General features: G+C 48.2%; 1 long non-coding RNA gene across 1 annotated transcript in view; it reads left to right on the forward strand.

The window, feature by feature from the left end:
- The window catches only part of LOC139361666 (uncharacterized), a 33,144-nt gene extending 22,146 nt beyond the window's left edge, over nucleotides 1–10,998 (forward strand). Inside the window, exons 2-4 of the long non-coding RNA XR_011619248.1 lie at nucleotides 5,964–6,081; nucleotides 9,730–10,001; nucleotides 10,319–10,998. This is a non-coding gene — a long non-coding RNA (uncharacterized lncRNA). The remainder of the gene's footprint in view (nucleotides 1–5,963; nucleotides 6,082–9,729; nucleotides 10,002–10,318) is intronic.
- Nucleotides 10,999–15,513: the final 4,515 nt, after the last annotated feature.

Here is a 15,513-nt window from a genome sequence, read left to right on the forward strand (position 1 = left end):
TTAAGGGTTCAGTTGTATGTTTATTTTTAATCTGCACCTCTGAATTGGTCTTTTGATTGCAAAGAGATTGCTTACTGGATTTGTTTCTGAATATTTGGTGGATAACAGGAGAACCTTGCTTATCTGTGTGTTCATTTAATGTGTTTTTGCCAGGCATTTATATGGGTGTGTTAGCCCCTAGCACACTTTCTGTGTGTGGTGGAGTCATTGAAATCATTTATGTGAAGTCTCTCTTCTATCAAGGCTAGAGGACGTGGGGTGGTGTCTCCCTAAACTAGAGGGAAATGGCATTGTTCTGCACTCCTCCCTGGGAACGCTGGTGTTTCCAGGTCTCTGAACTTGGCTCCCACACTGGGAGAGTGGCTGTGGCTTCTGGAGCCCGTTTTGGGCGGGACTGACTCCTTCATTTGCTTTATTCCCCACCGTCTTTGCTGCTTTGTGACGCAGGGATGAGGGAGTTGGGCCCGGGGGCCTTGCCTGTGCCTGAAGGGCCCGATGCAGAAAACTCCTGGTGGGAAGGATGTTCCTTGAGGGCAGCTTTTGGAGTCTCTTCCTACTTTTAACTAAGAAGCAGCTATTCACATGGTTCTATTCTGCTGGTGTGTTTCAAAATAATTGGTGTAGAGTTGCGAAGATGTCCGAGACACCCATGATCCACTCCGGGCCAGTGCCGGGCATTGTGCTCAGATGCCTTCAGACCACATTCACATGCCAAAGATTCTTGCTTGGTTATTCTCAAACTTAAGAGAATCTAAAACGCGAGCCACGGTATGGATTTTCTCTTGAGCCCCCATGACTTTGCCTTGTATTTTGGGCATGAATGACTTCATCAAGGGGAAAGAATTTGAGGAAGGAGCCTCTGAGGCTAGGAGGGGGTGGGAAGGGGTGGGGGGAAGAGGAGGGAAAAGGAGCTGTAGAGGGAGGAACCAGGCTGGGGCTGGGGCGTCTCCCCATGATGTTCCCCCACCCCTGGCGCGAGGCCCCAGGGACTGACTGATTTTCCCACAAGAAATGTGTATAATTGCGTGTCTGTTTTGTGGGCTGGCCATTTGGATTGAGGGAATGTCTGTGTTGTGATTCCTTATTGATTCGAAGGTTGGAAAGGTTTGTGCTCAATACAGAGGTCTCTTGGTGCTATGGGAAATGTGATCGCAGCTGCCTTCTGGGTGGGGAGAGCCCTCGAGGCCATCAGTGGTGGCCGGTGTCGGCCTTCGCTTCCCTGGGTGAGCTGCCCTCAGGGTGGGAAGGGAGGCCCTCGGTGGTGGCCGCTGTTGGCCTTCGCCTCCCTGGGTGAGGGCTGCTCCATCCCCGGCTCTCCGACTCCTTGCCTGGCACCTTTCTCGTTGGGGGCCGTGATCCATCAACTTTGTCCACGCGTGTCCTGCAGACTAGTGCTGACTGCAGGTTGAGGAGTGGTCAGAGGAGGCCAGAGGAGGCCCTCGTGATGCAAAGCTAAACGTTTAATGATGGCGCTGCTGAGTGCATGAGCCACGTCAGCCCAAGAGTCTGAGTAAGAGGAAACCGCGGGGTGGAGGGAAGACTGGACAGATGGGTGCTTTCCTCGGCCCCTGGGAGCACGGCCATGTCCACGCTCAGACCTCCTGGTTTCTCCCATATTTCCATAAATAGCAAGGGAAGGATATGGGGCACCCAGGGACCTCAGGGGTATAAGCTGTGTCCTCGCGTGGCCCCAGCTGTGGCCAGTGACGTTATTCTCTTTAACCTCAGGCTTATTTTCTATAAAAACACAAAGGGACAGAAGTAGTTCAAGGGCCTGTAAAGACTTACGTAATTGTTAATAGGCCTACTTTTATGCTTTCTTATGTATTAAGAGCAAATCATGAAACAAACTCATTTCTGTTTGAAGAAATCTTTACTGCTCTCATTTTTGTGGCAAGCAGCATTGATTCTTTGCTTAGTGAGCGTTAGTGCCCTCCTGCCCAGTGCTGCTGCCTGGCGTGTCCTCGCACACACCTCTGTCCATTGGTCTCCGTTCACCTTTCCGCCTAGAATTGTAGGAGGGGCGCTGGGATCTTAGGGCTAGAAAGAAACCCTGAAGACCACTTTTAGGGGCGACTTTTAGTCAGGGCTTCCAGAGAGACAGCCAGCCGGGTGTGCGTGTGTCTCCAGGGCGAGGCCTGCTGCAGGGGCTACAGAGTCCAAGAAGCCCCAGGACCCACAGCCTGCAAGCTATAGTCCTGAGAGGGTGTGGCTTGAAGACTTGAGAAGCGGAGGTTGCAGATCCGACCAGGGTCTGAGGAGCTGAGACCCAGGAGCACGGGCTGCAGAAGACAGGTGTCACTGGCCCATCAGCCAGAGAGGTGGAGTGAACCCAGTTTTCCCCGCCTTGCTGTTTTACTCGGGCCCTGGGGGGATAGGGTGGTGCCCCCCACACCGGCGAGGATGGGTCTCCACTCAGTCCAGAGGCAAACATGCATCTCACACAGAAATAATGCAGAACCAGCCATCTGGGCACCCCGGGCATGCTCAGGTTGATGCACAAAACCAATGCCGCGCGTGGCCCTGACATCTGCGTGTTCGCATCACTCCACACACATTGCTCAGTCATCGCCTTGGTGAGTTTGTAAGCTCGTTGTGTGGTTCTGGGGCTCTTTGTCCCTGGTGATGAGAGGCTCCCCACTGTCCCAGCTCAGGTATGGAAGGTGATGGCACCAGCGGCTCCTTGTTTCTCAGACACCTGAGTGGGTGCTCTGTGCAGCCAGTTCAACCTGCAGCAGCATCTGTTTCCTATGCCGATTCCATTCGGAGTATGTGCCTCCCTTCTGTTGAGGGTGCAGCCTTCTTTCAGGGAAGAACTGTGTCCTGTTCGCCTATATCGCCTGTGGTGTATCTCATGGCTGAATAAGTAGCTATAGGATACCTCGGTGGCTGAATGATAGGTTCATTGGAAGGAAAACTTTATATTTTTTTTTCTTTTTGGGATGGAGTTTCACACTCAACGCCCAGGCTGACGTGCAATGGCACGATCTTGGCTCATTGCAAACTCTCCCTCCCGGGTTCAAGTGATTCTCCTCCCTCAGCCTCCCAAGTAACTGGGGCTACAGGCTTCCGCCACCATGCCTGGCTAATTTTCGTATTTTCGTTAGAGAAGGGGTTTCACCATGTTGGCCAGGCTGGTCTTAAACTCTTGACCTCAGGTGATGCGCCCACCTCGGCCACCCAAAGTGCTGGGATTACGGCCATGAGCCCCTGCACCCAGGAACTTAATACCGTTTTTTTTTTTCCTTTAAATCGTAATGGGCTTGTTAAATGCTTACGTTTTTTTTTTGTTTTTTTTTTTTAATTTATTATTATTATACTTTAAGTTCTAGGGTACATGTGCATAACGTGCAGGTTTGTTACATATGTATACTTGTGCCTTGTTGGTGTGCTGCACCCATCAACTCGTCAGCACCCATCAACTCGTCATTTACATCGGGTATAACTCCCAATGCAATCCCTCCTCCCTCCCCCCTCCCCATGATAGGCCCCGGTGTGTGATGTTCCCCTTCCCGAGTCCAAGTGATCTCATTGTTCAGTTCCCACCTATGAGTGAGAACATGCGGTGTTTGGTTTTCTCTTCTTGTGATAGTTTGCTAAGAAGGATGGTTTCCAGCTGCATCCATGTCCCTACAAAGGACACAAACTCATCCTTTTTGATGGCTGCATAGTATTCCATGGTGTATATGTGCCACATTTTCTTAATCCAGTCTGTCACTGATGGACATTTGGGTTGATTCCAAGTCTTTGCTATTGTGAATAGTGCCGCAATAAACATACGTGTGCATGTGTCTTTATAGCAGCATAATTTATAATCCTTTGGGTATATACCCAGTAATGGGATGGCTGGGTCATATGGTACATCTAGTTCTAGATCCTTGAGGAATCGCCATACTGTTTTCCATAATGGTTGAACTGGTTTACAATCCCACCAACAGTATAAAAGTGTTCCTATTTCTCCACATCCTCTCCAGCACCTGTTGTTTCCTGACTTTTTAATGATCGCCATTCTAACTGGTGTGAGATGGTATCTCATTGTGGTTTTGATTTGCATTTCTCTGATGGCCAGTGATGATGAGCATTTTTTCATGTGTCTGTTGGCTGTATGAATGTCTTCTTTTGAGAAATGTCTGTTCATATCCTTTGCCCACTTTTTGATGGGGTTGTTTGTTTTTTTCTTGTAAATTTGAGTTCTTTGTAGGTTCTGGATATTAGCCCTTTGTCAGATGAGTAGATTGCAAAAATTTTCTCCCATTCTGTAGGTTGCCTGTTCACTCTGATGGTAGTTTCTTTTGCTGTGCAGAAGCTCTTTAGTTTAATGAGATCCCATTTGTCAATTTTGGCTTTTGCTGCCGTTGCTTTTGGTGTTTTAGACATGAAATCTTTGCCCATGCCTATGTCCTGAATGGTACTACCTAGGTTTTCCTCTAGGATTTTTATGGTACTAGGTCTAACATTTAAGTCTCTAATCCATCTTGAATTAATTTTCGTATGAAAAAACTGCTTTAAAGTTCATATGGAACCAAAAAAGAGCCTGCATCTCCAAGACAATCCTAAGTCAAAAGAACAAAGCTGGAGGCATCACGCTACCTGACTTCAAACTCTACTACAAGGCTACAGTAACCAAAACAGCATGGTACTGGTACCAAAACAGAGATATAGACCAATGGAACAGAACAGAGTCCTCAGAAATAATACCACACATCTACAGCCATCTGATCTTTGACAAACCTGAGAGAAACAAGAAATGGGAAAAGGATTCCCTATTTAATAAATGGTGCTGGGAAAATTGGCTAGCCATAAGTAGAAAGCTGAAACTGGATCCTTTCCTTACTCCTTATACGAAAATTAAATGCTTACGTTAATGTTTATTTTTAAAAATGTTATCTGTGACCTTTCAGCTTTTCATAGCACTTCTCGTGTGAATATTTTAAAAAGGCCCTTTAGTCGTGGGGGAGAAGGAGGTTATCCCTTTCAGCAGAGGGAGATGGAAGAACAGGCCCTGGTGGGTCTGAGCACAGGCAGTCACCCCAGCCTTGGTGCTTGCTTAGGTCTGTTCTCCGTTCACCGTAGCCGCATCCACTCTCATTGTCAGCTTAAAAATAAGCTTTTTCCTCTTTCTAATCGGAACAGTTAGTTTGTTAACCGTCACATTAAGGTATCGAGAAAGATGGCTTTCAGGCCTCAGATATGACACAAGTAATAAATGCAGCTGACCCTGAACAACATGGGTTTTGAGCTTCGAAGGATCACTTATGTTAATTTTTTTTCCAACCAAACCCTTACTGAAAAAACCTGGCTTTGTGGAGGGCCGACGTTTCCTACATGTGGTTCCATAGGGTGGCCGTGGGTTCCTGTGGATACGTAGATTTGGGTAAACTCGGGGCGTGTTCTGGAATCCATGTCCCTGTGTATACAGAGGGACAATTGCAGCTTTTTAGAAGTTTGTGTCCTGCCTTGTCCTAAAAAGGTTCCAAGGTGGATGCAAAATTATTTCATTCCTTTGGTTTTCTTGGTGGGATATTGATGTTTATTCTTCAGTGTCTAATATCCTGAGTGAACAGAGTTACCGCTTCAGGAACAAAGCCAGTCTGGAAACACAAACACATATTGAGATATCCACCTTTTCTTCATGGTTTCACAAAAGGCCATGATCATATTTTATTCAGTTGAACTGTAGGAAACTGCCAATATTTGCTGTTTTTGGCCTACAAAATGGCAAGTTCGTACGATATTAAAAACAAAGGCTTCCTGGATGGGGAAAATAGGAATCGGTAAGAACCTGAAGTTCTCTGTCATGGCCTCTGAGTCACAGGTAAATAAACCTGCGTGAGGGGGAGTTGACTGTACAGTATTTTCCTTCTGTTTTGATACTGTCAGAAAAAGGTCAGTTCCAATGTGTTGGGTCCCTTTGCCTCAGCTTTGCTGCAGAAGGGACTTGCCATTATACCTCTTGTTCCCAGTGCCCAGGAGGCTGATGCCACATAGAAGACCTGCAGGTCGGTGGATGTGAAACAGGCATCGGACACGCTGTGCACCTTGGGACGCATCTGAGAAGTGTGTGCTTGCAGCAGATCTGAGGTGAGGGCGTGTTCCATCTCCTCTCCCTTCTCTGGCTTTGCAGGCCTTTGAAGTTGGTCCTGGAAGGTGAAATTAGTTAATGCTGATTTAAGCTCCAGGTCAAAGCCTGGGGGCCGAAGAGACCCGCCCTTCACTAGGGGTGTGAAGCATTGGGCCCTCCCATCAGGAGGCAGCAGGGACTCGAGAAAGCCCCACATGCCCTCCAGTTCCCTTATGTTGAAAGTTTTTGTACTCGGCCATGCCGGGTCATTTTGGGAGGTGAGTAGGGGATTCACATGGGGGTGTGCAGTATTCTTAGGTGTCAGGTGCGAGAGTTGAATTTGTAGAAGCTGTGCAGATAGGAAAGGGCCTGGCAGGGAGTGCTGTTTACACGGAGCCGATTTAACGCGAGGTCTGTGCTCTACCTGGGTCCGTGTCTGACTGCTGTCTCCCAGTCTGCAACAGGACGTTGACGTGACTTGGCGCCATCGTCCCACTCTGTGTAGATGTCTGAGGATCTGTGCGCAGCTGCTCTGTGAGAATGCGTTGTGATAATGAACTGAGAAACAGTGAACAAACCCTGAATTGGTTAGCACTGGTTCCACGGCCACTTCTGCTGTGGTTGGAGTCATTCATAATAAAGTGTGCTGGACTGCTATGCAGAGCTCTGAATTTCAGAGGCCCTTTAACTTGGCAGCTAACCAGTCGCTTCCTTCAGAAGACATTTGAGTCCCCTTTACCTACCAGGGTGACCCTGGGAGTTTGAAGATGAGTGAGACAAGCCCTCTGTGTCTTGTGGATTTTACTGTCCAGAGGGGAGACAGATGTGGATGGTGAAGGAGGCCCTATCAGAGGTCAGTGCACGTCAGTTTTGTTTCTTCAGCACTTGTTGTGTTCAGGCGGTGCCCCGGGCCATGTGCAGAGCATCTGGGGACCCTGCCCATGGCATCCCAGGCACAGCTAGCATCTGCGCCATCTTCATACTTGGCCTGAGTTTTGGGGAAGTACCGAGGATGGCTTCTGCCTTTGCTGGAGAGAGTTGAAAGTCAGGGCAGCCCTCCACAAGGAGATGATCGCCAGCTGATTCCTCAAGAAAGAGAGGTGGTCCCCACATGGGTAGAGCAGGGCAGCATGTACAGACCTGGGTGTGGGTCTGGGGCATGTGCATCTGAGTGGGTTCTGCTGGGAGACAGCAGGGGTGAGTTGTGAAGGCAGTGGGAATTTACAGGATAAATTATCACTAAGGCGATGCCTGGAAAACATAAAATTGGGACTCTCTGGGGTAAACTTGGACTTAGGGTGACCCTGGGCGTGGGTGTTTTCAGGCTCTGAAGGCAGAGATTTAGGAAATTGGGGCAGAGCTGAGCCCCAGACGAGGATGAAGACCACCCTTGGGATGTTGAATGAGACAGGGGTGGAAACCCAGTGAATGTCCTGGGGGGTCAGTCCAGCAGGCAGGCAGCAGAGGAGACCGGTGTCCTCAAAGGCCCCTTGGGCCTACCTCTCAAAGTGCTGGGATGACAGGCATGAGCCACTGCTCCCTGCTGATACTTTTAAAATTTCTAAGCTACTCTCTCTCATACCCACTCCCGTATTTTTTTAAAAAAACCAGGTTTATGGCTATATTTTTTCCAAGGGAACCAAACAGTTACCTGTTTGAAGTACAAATAACACCGTGTTTAAAAACCGAAAATGCCACTTTGCATAGAAGTTTCCAAATACCCAGTTGGTTTGAGCCTTGCATTGCAGTGTCACTACCTGCTCTTAAATTTCTACCCGATGTATAGATAGCGAGACAGGGACGGCTCGTACATCTTCAGGTTTCAGTTCTACTACCTTGGGCTATATTTTCATTTATTTTGGCACAACTGTGGGTGTGGCAAGCAATGCCAGGGTATTTATTTTGAAGCGTGTCCAATAACAGTTGGGAAGATTTTCACATTTTTAGAATTTTCATAGTAATAGTTATAATTTACAAAGAATTTAAAATTGTGTAGTCATTATTTTGCTTTTTTCTAGATGTGCCCCGAAACAGGGTTGCTAACTATCATTCTACATCACAGGATTAATAACAGTACCCTTTTGGAGCAGATGCCTGTAATCAAGGAATTCTGCCTAGTCAGTTCACTTTAAGCGTGTTTAAAAGGTTGTCTTTATCCTAGTTGGCACCTGTGGCTATAGTTTGTTTTCACTGCTGAAGAATATTCCACGATGGAAGCCGTAATTCATCTGTTTTTCATATCGGTGGACATTTGGATTATTTTGGGTGGGTGTGTATGTCTATTCAGCCTTCATTTTTTCAGGATTTTTTGTAGAAGATAATGTAACAGTGTAACATCCTCTGCTAGGGAGCCAACACGAACCCTGATTACAGCCACACAGACTCTCACACAGACTCTCAGGCCTTGTTACCAACACACAGAACCATTTTCTTAAGTTGAAACACAGTAGCAGAACCTGAAGCCATGTGAACGGTTCCTCCGATCTTACACTTGGAATTCACTTTTTATTACTATGTCTGCTAATTAGGAAGCATATCAATTATACAGAAATCTGAGAATGTAAAATTATACGTTTATAACAGAAAAAACCTTATTTAATAGCCCAGAACACATGGCTATGTTTTTCCCTCATGCCCCACCACTGTTTTCTTTGCTTGAAATGGGAAATGACACTTGAATGCGGTTTTCTAGTGACTGTTAGCCTGGCATAGTTCTTCAGAGACAGAGGATGTAAAGCACATGGAGAATTTCTGTTTGTGGAATGTGATTTCCCGGTCGCCTCATTCAGGCTGCCGCCGCCTTCCCCTCTGGCCGCCTGCATCGTGGGACGTCTGAGAAGGTCCCTGTTTCATCCTCTGGAAATTCTGAAAAGGAAGGAGAGGAGGGTGTGCAGGGTATGGTGCATTTGTGTTGGTCTTCCAGCTTTTATTTGGAGTCTCCGCTACCTTGGTTCCTGCCTTTATGTCCCTAGCTCGTGGCTTCATCCTTGTGTCTAACTCACAGGCAGACAGATGGAAAGGGAAGTTGTATTCAGCCAACAGCTTGATCTTATTCTCAAGGCTTAAATCGACTGGGTATTTGGAGACTTCTGTGCAAATGGGCATTTTTGGTTTTTAAACACCGTGTCTTATTTGTACTTGAAATGGGGTAACTGGTTCTCTTGGAAAAAATATAGGCATAAAGCTGGTTCTTAAAAAAAAAAAAAAAAAAAAGGGAGTGGGTGTGAGAGAGTGGCTTAGAAATTACACCAGTAATGGTCGGGAGTGGTGGCTTATGCCTGTAATTCCAGCACTTTGAGAGAAGGAGGCAGGTGGATCCCCTGAGGTTAGGAGTTCGAGACCAGACTGGTGAACATGGTGAAACCCCGTCTGTACTGAAAAGATGAAAATTAGCCGGGCATGGTGGCAGGCACCTGTAATCCCAGCTACTTGGGAGGCTGAGGCAGGAGAATCACTTGTACCCGGGAGGCAGAGGTTGCAGGGAGCCAAGATCGCACCACTGCACTCCACCCTGGGCGACAGAGCAGAAACACCATCTCAAAATAGAAAAAAACCAAAAAACTAAACAAAACAAAAACCCAAGTAATGAAAACCTGATTGCATCATCTGTGATGGAGATGGCGGATTATTTCATTTTTAGTGACAGGATGAATTGGATATGTTTGCAGTATTGATTTGACAAGGGAAATGGTGAGAACCAAATGTGCCGCCCAGCTTGGGCCTCGCCGTTGGCAGAAGACCGTGGCGGGCAACAGACTGGAGACTCGGAGACCGAGGGGAGAATTCTCATGCCTTGACGCTGGTGCAGTGTGTGCTTCTGGACTCCTGCTGGAGGGAGCTGCCCCTTTGCCTTGCAGGCTTTGGTGCAGTGGAGACCTTAGGACCTGCCCCTCCTGGCACACCTGTGGGTGTGGCGAGCAGTGCCAGGGCTGAAGCACAGGTGCTGAGCCCGGAACGTGGGACGGGAGAGACTGCACACGCCGGCAGGCGTCTTCTCCAGCAGCCGGGGGTTTCCGCAAGGGGGCGGGGCGTTGGTTTTCCTCCTTGAATTTGGGTGGAGAGGGTGTCCTGGGGTGCTGTCTGCACTTGTGTTGCTCTGAGGTCAAGTTGTGGCCCCGAGTCCCTGTCCCTCTGCAAAGTGAGGGTTTGCCCATTTTCAGGTCAGATTTCCCTTGGGTCCGGGTCTCTAGGAGTGGGGCGCATTCCAAGGGGGCGTGAGCACGGTGGACGCGTGTGGGCCTCTTCCTCTCCCCTCAGCTCCTGGGCTGTGTGTGAAGAGCTGCCCAGCGGAATCACCTGTGTGTGAAGAGCTGCCCAGCGGAATCACCCTCCTGCCTGGTGTTTCATTCACCAGAAATCGTTCTCACTGTGGACTCTTGAGTCAAATGTAATCCAGGAATGGAACGTGCTGTTGCTGGATGCCACACACAGCATCAGGAGCTTAGTTGGGGATTATATGATCTTACCCCACACCTTAAAAGTAAAGACTGTAGTTGTCAGGCGTCTGAGCCCAAGCCAAGCCATCGCGTCCCCTGTGACTTGCACGTATATACGCCCAGATGGCCTGAAGTAACTGAAGAATCACAAAAGTGCAAATGCCCTGCCTGGACTTAACTGATAACATTCTACCAGAAATAAGTGAAAATGGCCAGTCCTTGCCTTAAGCGATGGTTTTTTTTTGTGTGTGTGAAATTCTTTTTCCAGGCTCATCCTGGCTCAAAAAGCTCCCCCACTGAGCACCTTGTGACCCCCACTCCTGCCCGCCAGAGAACAACCCCCATTTGACTGTAATATTCCTTTACCTAACCAAATCCTATAAAACGGCCCCACACTTAGCTCCCTTCGCTGACTCTTTGGACTCAGCCCGCCTGCACCCAGGTTAAATAAACAGCCATGTTGTGCTCACAAAGCCTGTTTGGTGGTCTCTTCACATGGATGTGCATGACAATAGTTAAGGGGATATTGAAGTCTTTGGCAGCTCCAAGAGCTCTTTCAGTTTGTGTCGGGCCATTGTAGGCAGAAGGAAATACTTGCTTAGAGACTCTTACAGAAATGTTCGGTGCAGTGCCATTAACTCGTGGAATAAATGTGTAACTTTCCATGGCAGACCTCTGGAAAGAGATGCTCTTTGAGTGCACCCTGGCCTGCTCGCTACAAGAATCGGCCGTGTCACCCCGCTTTCCGTGGGTCTGCAGGTGTGCGTGGTCCATTGCCCTGCACTGTGGCCATGGAAGGGAAGATGATCTGGAATGCTGGCGACAGTTATCGGTGCGTGTTGATGTGTGCTGCTTTCTACAGGGGAGAACATTTCTGTTTAATAAACATCTCATCTCGATGATGACTGCAAGATATTTGAGTCTCATTCAATAGTGTTTCTGGGTTCCTTCTGTTTTTATCTGCTTTCTAGCACTAGGCAAGTGAAGACATGGAAAGTAAAAACCCATCGAACTTGTAGAGACATGGTGTTGTGTAGGAGCAGACTGTAGCCTCTGGCTCTGTTTAAAGATTGTAGTAAACCTCTTACCTGGCACGGTCAGGGTGTAAATTATCTTGTTTAATCGAAATGTGTATGAGTCCAAGCTGGCGCCTGCATTGTTGATGAAATACCAGATTTTAAGGGAACATGTCAATGTGCTCTAAGATACCAACAAAGTTCCTCACTGAGGTTCGGCGCGGGTTCGGAGCAGCTGGGCCTTAGGTCACCAGGGTCGTCTCTGGGAGCAGATGCTCAGTGTGGGCATTAGTCACTTAGCCTTTCCAGAGCTGAGGAGCAGCTCTCTGTGGTGGTTTTTGGAACCTGTATTTTGAGTCAGTTTGTCCCACTTGACTCGAAGTTGCCGCGCGATTTCAGACCTTTGCCTCCACCGTGCGCTCGTTTTCTTGTCCCCTGATAACTGCCTCGGTTGCCCCGGCCTGACATTTGAGCCTCGTCGTTCATGGACACAGGCTCCGTGGTGGGGCAAAGGCCGCGACTCCGGCTTGCACAGTTCTGTGACTCTCACCATGGTTTATCACATCACTCCCGGGATCTCCCATTTAGAGGAAGAGTGTCCCTTTCCTGCAGGCCCTGTGTGGTGTGGAAACCACCCCTACCTACCTTTCTCCTGTTTGAACTGTACCGTGAAGCTATTTCTGTTCTAGTCAACCGTCAGAATTTAAGGAACAGTGATTTATGTAACTTATCACACGCTTCTGAGCAATTCTTTATGAATTTCATTCTGTTGTGAAATTATTGCAGTTTTCATGGCTATGCTGGTCTCATGTTGTGGCCCTTGAAATGAATTCCCTTCCCCATTGTGTGTTAAGGTTGTGCCTGGGAGCTGTTGAGGCCTCACCTCTGCTTTAGGGCAGTGGCTTTGCTCTCCTGACAACAGGAAGAATCTTATTTAGAGCACTTCTAATGTAGTTTTTGCTTCCAGACAGAGTTACTTTTTTTCACAGAGACAGCCACTAAAGTCATAAATTATGCTGAGGATGCACACACACGGGTCAGCTGACAGAGTGGAGTCCAGAACAGATCCAAAGATGCAAAAGCAGTTCAGTGGAATTTGAGTCTTTTCAACAAATGGTGCTGGAATTATGGGACAGCCATATGCAAAAGAGTGAAAACAGGGAGAAATTTCTGTATGAAAATTAAGGTGGATCATAGCCCTGAATGTAAAATACCAAACTACAAAACCTGCAGAACAAAGGGAAATTGTGGAGACCTAGGGTGAGAGCTCTTAGCCATACCATGATCCATAATCAAGGAAGAAAACAAGTAGGTAAGACTCATCAAAATTAAACTTCTAATATAAAAGACACCCCTAGGGAATTGAAGAGACACATTTTCGATAGATGGGGAGAAGATGTCTACGAACCATGCAGCCGGCAAAGGACTCGTATCCAGAATGCACAGGACTCCCACGGCTCATGACAGAGAACAAACCACCTGACTTAAAAGCGGAAGGGACCTGAACAGATGCTTCGCTGAGAAGGACGGGAGGATGGCCCGAAAGCATCTGAAATGACCTTCAGCGTGACTGGTTGCACCGAGATGTGCACCGAAGCCGCAGTGAATTTGTTCACACCCCTGCTGGAGCGCCTGACTAAGGTCTTCCGACAGCCCCAGGTGCTGGTGAGGACCGGCAGTCGGGACTCCTGTGCGATGCTGGGGTTCAGCACGGTGCAGACAGCTTGGCGGTTTCTTACAAAACTGAACTCACACAAACGTGGGGCCCGGTGACCCCAATCCTGGGTATTTACCCTAGAGAAACAGAATCTGATGTTTAAGAAAAACTGTGCCCAGATGTTAATAGCGCTGTCTATAGTTGTCCAAAACAGGTTACAATGTGCCACAGCCATATGTGGAATAATAAATACCCAGCAGCCCCGAGGCCTGGCTGTTGATCACAGGACACCCTGGGTGCACCTCCAAGCACGATGCCCAGGAAATTGTGATTTTGCGAGTGTTTTGCCACAACGCTCGCAAAAGATAGACCCGAGTCATGGGAGGACACGGAGGGGGTGGTTGCTGAGAATGGGAGGGTATGCTTATGAGGCCCCGTGAGTGGGTTTGGGGCTGTTGGACTGTTCTGCTTGTGTGATGATGATTATGGGAATATTTGTGCCGAAATTCACAGAACTGAACACTGTCCACTTTACAGTAATTTTTAAAAAGTGGTAATATGCTCATTTTCGGTACTGTTTTTAATGGAAGATGGAGTTTGCAGATGATTTGTCAGGGCAAGCCTGTCTCAAGAGTTTGTAGACGATTCGTTAGGGGCCTGTCTCAGGGCCCTTGGGTTGGGTTGGGTTGGGTTGGGTTGAGTTGGAAAAGCCTTCTCTGTTGTGGGCAGTAGTATGGGGCGTGGAAAGGATATTGCCAAGGAAACATGTAGAATCCTTTGAGGAAACGTGTATTTCTAACTTGCTATAAGATAGAATTGGAAATTGTAATGGTTTTGTTTTCTAGAGTCTTGGTAGAATAGGGAAGACAGTGTAATAAAAGCTAATTTTGAAATGAAGAATTTTAAAGATTTTCAACAGCAATTGCTCTAGGAAGTCACCCTGGAAATGTTTTTAAAGATGTTCAATAGCAATAGCTCTAGGAAGAGTCACCCTGGAGTTGCTTCTTGAGCATTGGTTTCCTGGCTGTATCTTCCGACTTTCATTTTTAAGTTTTGCTGTGAGTTGGGGATGTGTGGGAATAGCCATCCCAGCCCTGCAGGGGGGTGCATGTGCCCCGAGGCCTGAGGCACTGTTTCAACCTAGCTTGCAACATGGGGACTCTTGTCAGTGGCTGGAGTAAGAGTACCAGCCTGGCAGGCTGGGGGGAGCCCCAGGGTGGTCTGGGCACTGTCCTCCCTGCCTGCAGGATGGCAGCTGGAGGAGCTCGAAGGCTGCCTGCCTCGTGGCTGTCAGCGCAGCAACCCCTCCTGGCCCTGGAGCAATCTTTGGGTCCATGAGTCTCTGCACCGGGACTTGCCTCCTGGGACCTCCGCCACTGTCCTGAGGGCCCTGGTGCCACTTTCCCGGTGGGACCCAAGCCTCAGGCAGCTGCGACCCCAGATTCGGTTGCTTTCCCTGCCGTCTCATTGCAGCACGAGTGCTCATCTCACTCAATGTAGAACCTCAGGTTCCTTCAAGATCCCCAGAGATGGAATCTCCCAATTTAACAAGATAGTTGGTGACAAGATTTGAGCGGCACTGATTTAACTCAGCTTCCAGAGTTTAAGTTCCCAAGACACAGTCCTGCTCCTTCCCTGGCCTCATCCTGTGTGGCTGGTGTGGATGCGGGGTTTCCGGAGGGTGGGGCTGTGGCAGGTCAGCAGCCAGGGGGATGGCTCATTATTGATCGCTCAATGCCTTGAGGATAACTAGGATTAATGACCTTTATAGGGCTGTAGGTTTGGAGTATATATATATGTGTGTGTATATATATACATATTTAAACGAGGTGGACACGGTTATCACTGCATTTTTCTGACATGAAACTTGGAGAGCAGAGGGTTTAGGAAACTCCTGAAGCCACACTGTCAGCGGGACTCGGGCGGTCTGGCCTTAGACCCTGCACTGTTTGCCCCTCACCACGCTGTCAGCAGACCCGGGTGGTCTGGCCTTAGAACTCACGCTGGTCGCCCCTCCCTGCCACGTTGTGGGGATTTTCCTGCTTCTGGGCAGCATTTGATAGCTTGTGAAACAAGACCAAGACTTACTATGAGTGGATTTGCCATTATCTGAGATCCAGAACGTTTCCTGGACCTGGCGTTGCCGATGTCATGTAAGGGAAGGTAAAAACATTTTCATTGTGGTCACTGGGGCTCCGGAAATGGTATTTTTCCCAGTGAAAGTTTACTCATAAAAGTCTTTTAACTCAATACTATGTGAACAGGAAGAAATGTGTTGGGCTCTAGTTAAATGTCTCAGAGCCACAGAAGTAAATGAGGGCACCTTCCGAGCACAGCCTCCCG

This window comes from Macaca nemestrina, unplaced genomic scaffold, assembly GCF_043159975.1.
Source record: "Macaca nemestrina isolate mMacNem1 unplaced genomic scaffold, mMacNem.hap1 Scaffold_92, whole genome shotgun sequence".
Lineage (NCBI taxonomy): Eukaryota > Metazoa > Chordata > Mammalia > Primates > Cercopithecidae > Macaca > Macaca nemestrina.